Source organism: Megalops cyprinoides, chromosome 9, assembly GCF_013368585.1.
Source record: "Megalops cyprinoides isolate fMegCyp1 chromosome 9, fMegCyp1.pri, whole genome shotgun sequence".
NCBI lineage: Eukaryota > Metazoa > Chordata > Actinopteri > Elopiformes > Megalopidae > Megalops > Megalops cyprinoides.
The window spans coordinates 16,553,978-16,559,551 of record NC_050591.1 but is presented as its reverse complement, the minus strand read 5'-3'; the positions used below and the strand labels follow the sequence as shown (position 1 = coordinate 16,559,551).

General features: G+C 45.9%; 1 non-coding gene across 1 annotated transcript; it reads right to left on the bottom strand.

Annotated features, from left to right (window-relative positions):
* Nucleotides 1-5,020: 5,020 nt before the first annotated feature.
* On the bottom strand, nt 5,021-5,092 carry trnae-uuc. Its single transcript has one exon. It is a non-coding gene; the product is annotated as a tRNA-Glu (tRNA).
* Nucleotides 5,093-5,574: the final 482 nt, after the last annotated feature.

Genomic DNA, 5,574 nt, shown 5'->3' with positions numbered 1-5,574 from the left:
TTGTTGCCTTGCACATATTAAAGTGATTTTTTTTTTCCTCCCCGGCTCCTTTTCATGCTCTGAGGTCCGGCTGCAAACGCGCCCCCCAGCAAACATCTAACGTCCCCCGCTCTCTGGTTCGGATCACATCCATATGTGCCGGGGTTGTGTGGATGACCGGCGGGGATGGGGAGGGACGCGGAGCCATGACACAGGCAGCCCCCTCCTCGCCCCCGGAGGACCCCGCCCTGCCTCATCGGCTCCATATGACCCAGGCTGCGGGGCGCATGCTGAGGGGGCCGCACAAAGTGGACAGAAACACAACGTGCAGTTTGACTGAACTCGGTACAGGGCTGGTGGGAAAGAAGCGTGTCTCTCAGGAATGCTGTGTGAACACTGTGGGCATGAATGAGGGAGATGGAGAAATGGAGGGACAGAGAGAGCTGTGGAGAGAGAAAGCAGAAGTGAAGAGAGGAGAAGCAGAGAAGAAGCAGAGAGAGAGAGAGAGAAAGAGAGAGAGAGAGACATAGAGAGAGAGAGAGAGAGAGAGAGAGGGAGAGAGACATAGAGAGAGATAGAGGGAGAGAGACATAGAGAGAGATAGAGAGAGAGAGAGAGAGAGAGGGAGAGAGAGAGAGAGATACAGGGAAGAGGAAGCAGAAAGGGAGGAAGCAGGAACCTTTATCTCCTCCACCTCATGAACCTTTCAGAGAGGAGAGCTGTTTGTCACAGAGCTGTCTATGTCTCTCTCTTTTCCATTCTCTCTCTCTTCAGAAAGGACTCTGACCAGCCCCCTAACCAAAGGTGCTGATGCAGAAAGAGGGTTCCCCCTTTACCCTCGTAGTTCTCAATTCCACGGCTTACCCCTGCATGTCCACAACAGTTTCATGTTGTGCTGTATGTCCAATTCAAGGTAAATTCAAAACTGAGGGCAACATCTGCAGCACTGAACGATTTTATCAGCAGAAGTTTGGTAACGCTGGTTGAATATTTTGTAACATATGGTTGAGTGCATCAAGGTGCGTGCACACACACACACACACACACACACACACACACACAAATGTAATCACATATGGTCCTGTGCAGTCTCACACACACACACACACACACACACACACACACACACACACACACACACAAACAAACACATGCAGTACTCGTATAATGTATGCTTGCACACACTGAAACACACACGTATCACATGCAGTTACATACATGGACGCACAGGGACATCTGGAGAGCTTACATGTCCACACCTTTCTCACATACACTTCAAACAAACTGCTTCATTAAGGCTACTACAGCCCGAGACGCCTCGCTGTAGTAAGTTTCCTTGTGAAGTAAACACTTTACATTACATGCATTTAGCATTTAGCAGACACTCTGTATGCTGTATCAGAACAATCACAGGCAGCACCTTCACCATTCATTCTCCAAAAGAGGAATTTCATCAGCCAAAGTAAAACACAGGCGGATGCTTAGGCACATACCATTGTTTTAAAAATGAAACTGCATTGTCAGTTAAACAGATAATCTGATAACATCTAAACTGGGAAAGGCCCCCAGTACAATAAAGCACAAGTAGAATTTACACCTTAGAATTCCATCATAAGGACATGAAACATATAAAAAAAATCACAATTAATAACTAATCGGAGCATAAAAGGAGCAGACCTTCAGTGCAAAACATGCATTTCCACGATTGGGTACTGGGCCCATAATAAATTAATATCTTACTTTGCACCTACTTATAAAAACATCCACTATTACATAATTTGCACATTAATGGATCTAGATGGGCTCAATATGAATTAAATATGAATTGAATTTGTAACTTGTATCGAATAACAATTAGGCCTAATCTCTGTAAAATGAGATTCAATTCCGATTGATATCCAGTTTGCACCTGCCTCTGTAGAATGATGAAGACATATGATCTCATATGATCTGTGCACCTATTTCTCTCTGCCTTTATATTACCTGTGTGCCTCTCTATTGTGATTGCTTCTTTCTCTCTCTCTGCTCCTCTATACTGTTACTCAAAATCCAGATGGAGTCATGACAAATAAAATGGTGTTGCCAAAGCATAAAAAACACGTTATACCCACATAAATAACAATGGCACTGCCAATAATTATGCACTGTATTGTGATTTATAACCATGTATATACTCATATTCATACACCCAAATTTAGATACGTATATGCATACATACACGCATACACACACATACACACACTCATATCTAACTTCATATGTGCACACACAATCTATTGATTTTTTTTTCATTAGTTGAAAAACAATGAATCCTAATACTATGACTCCCTGTTTCTCTCTCTCTGTTCCGTTGTGTTTTGACTCTCTCGTACCATCCCTCTGTTCCCCTGTGCTGTGACTCCCTGTCTTTCTCCCCGCACCTCATTTCTTCTCTCTAAATGATGGTGAGAGAGATAGCATTACCGCACCCGGTGGGTCTCTAGCCCCCTCCCTACCTGCCCCTGCTCACCATGATCCCTCCCTCTCTCCCGGTGATTGCAGGGCAGATAGCATTACCAGGATCTGGTGGGTGTCTGAGAGGAGAGATGGCAGTCTGCTGATAGTAACTACGCAAGGGCAGAGTAAACGGATTTTATTACCGAGCCTCACAAGAGCAAATTCAAAACCAGCCGGCAGTGCCACCAAGGTTGGGTTGTGGCGTGGGCGCCCTCCATTCTTCTTAACAATGTTTTCCTAATTCCAATTTGAGTTTCCAATTATTATTATATATTATATCCGATTAGGACATCCAGACTTTTGGTTGGTGGGTGAGTGGAAGGAATTGCCCGCAAGCAAAGAGGCTTTTGCTGTAAGGTGTGCACTGTCTGCTTTTGAATTTTTTTTGAATGAATAATCCAGGCTGTTCCTCCACCTCGTATCAGACACAACCCTGTTTGCCCCTGGGCCTCAGGAGAGAGGTGGAGAGAGAGAGAGAGAGTGAAGTGGACTGAGAGAGACTGATAAGCAGGCGAAGAGGTGAGGAGCAGATAAACACCTTTGCGTGTCTGCTGTGTTGAGCCAGTGTGTGCTCTCCGCCGTTTCTCAGCTCCACGTAGCAGTCTGCCTGCGCAGTCGGCCAGCGGAGGAGAGATAGGCATCTGCGCAGACCCTGGAACATGACTGAACACAGGCTTATGGAGTGCGGCACTCTACTCAGCCCAGGAGTCTGCCAGTGGGGATTTCCACAAATCTTACTACGGTTACGCATTTAAATAAAGGTCACTAAAATGGAATAAAACTTTTTTTGAGACTGATCAAACAGTTGCGCATTTGGTAACATTTGCGGCTCATGGTTGGAACCAATGAATATGGCCAGCATTAGAACTCTATTGTTATTTATGTAAACATGTTTGTGTGGTCCTTAATCTGATATATGGATTTCAGATGCAGTCCCGGAGGAGTGGTTTGTTTTTGACCAGTGAAGGAAAGATGAAGATATTTTAGGCCTTCACAGGCTGAGCAGGAGATACACTGCCCCATTGCCCCAAAGACTGGTGTCTCAATGACCACTGATGCCCAGTTCCATCCTGTTAGCTACTACTGATGGGGCGGTGAGGTTTCATGAACCCCATAATGGGTGGAGTTGACCATGCAGTGTGAATCACTACCTCTGACTGAACCAATCAAAAGTCTTTGCTCTCAGTAGCAAAACAGTATGATCAGTCAATTGATGGTGCTTGATGAACTTGCTAATTTTGGGGTGCACGTGCCCCACTCTTATGTGTGGTGGTTGGGGACCCACCTGCAGAAGAGCCAACACCGACATGCGCAGCTAAAGGGCAGAAAAAGTCCTCTACCTCCAGCACTGAAGATAAAAGCACAGGGTTTGACTCACAAAAAAATGTGTGACAGGACTGTGGTGGCGGAGAGCGGTAAAGAGAGCAGGAAGCTGCATGCGGTGTGATGCCGGCGATAAGGGCCGGGATCCGGGGGGGGGCAGTGGGGGGAGGCTGGGACGGGGTTCAGTGACAGGACAGTATCGCTCATGCTGGTATTCGTGAGAGTTTCCCAAATACCAGGGCGGGGGAGGTGGGGCGGGCCTTTGAGGGAAGTCAGGCAAAGGAGAGATCAGCTGCTTGCACAGGGGCAGTGTGCAGTGGTACATCACAGTTTTATGTTACTGCACAGCCAAATACAACAGTACGCTAAACAGGCTACCAGCAAAGAGCAATAATTGTCTCTGCACTGCAGTGAGTTACTGTATCCCTTTACATATTGCATCATGCCATTTAACCATTTGGTTTGAATCCGTAGTGTCATTTTTATTTCATTTACAACCATTTACACGGCTCTATGTTACTGCACTGCACCTGAAAATGCCTGTTACCCATTTCTTATAACTATATTCTCTACTACAATCTGCAGTAAAGCAAAGCTTCCAACTGCACAATGAGTACAGCACAGCTCCTCATTATAGTTTGCATTGTATGCATATAGTGCATTAGGACAGAATAGCACAGCTCCTCACTGCAGCTGTAGTTCATTAGGACAGAACAGCTAATCCAGAGAGATTTACACAGCCCATTTAATAAAGTGGCTTGAAAAGTTGCACAAACAGAACACCACTAACCACACATGAATGACTGTCAGTGCCATACATATTGCTGAGATCACAAATGTGCACCTAATTTAACATGTAAGTGCAAAGCAATATGTATAACCAAACCATTCCAAATGTAACACTAACACATACCACACACATGCAAATAAACCTCCACACACCCAATTATGTAAAACTCTGAAGTACACTTCCCCATATATAATTGCATATGAGAGGGACAAAAGATCACACTGGCGTTAGGGGGTTGATGTGTAGCCTGAAGAGGTTGGTCTTCAGTCTGCCATAAAGGATAGCCAGTGTTTCAGCTGTTCTGACCCAAACATCAAGCTCATTCCACCACTTAAGGGCTAAGACAGACAGCGGGCCGTGACAGGGAAAATCAATTATTTCTCAGAAGATCCAGCCATAATTATGAGACTGCTGAAAGAAAAAAAAACTTAATTCCCATACCGGGAGTCGAACCCGGGCCGCCTGGGTGAAAACCAGGAATCCTAACCGCTAGACCATATGGGAAGTCCACTGGCTTGGGTACAGTACAGCAAATCAGGCCCAGGGTGACGCCCTAGTTGGCACCTGGTGTCCTCAGTGACAGGACGGAATGCGGGAGTAGCAGGCCCCCACAGGAGCGAGCTGTGAACTGGCTCTCGGCTTTCAGCTGTCAGCATACACGGTCCCACTGAGACCCAAACAGGGGGGGTGACGATTTGACCACTGAAGACTCAGTGGGCTTAGAACACATAATACTGGGAGCACCCTACAAAGAGCCTGTAAGTACACTGACCCATAAAGAGAAGACTCAGGCAGCACCAGCAAAACACAACCAGACAGGGATCCATTAGATCTCAATCATGCTAATGTAGGATGTGAGGTGCCTCTCTATCCAAATTACCATGCCTGTGAAAATGAAACCAAAGACACACCACCTAACCTGACATTCTAGAAACATGGCAGCATTTTCATACAGAGGTATGGAGTAATGCTGTTAGCTGTGAATC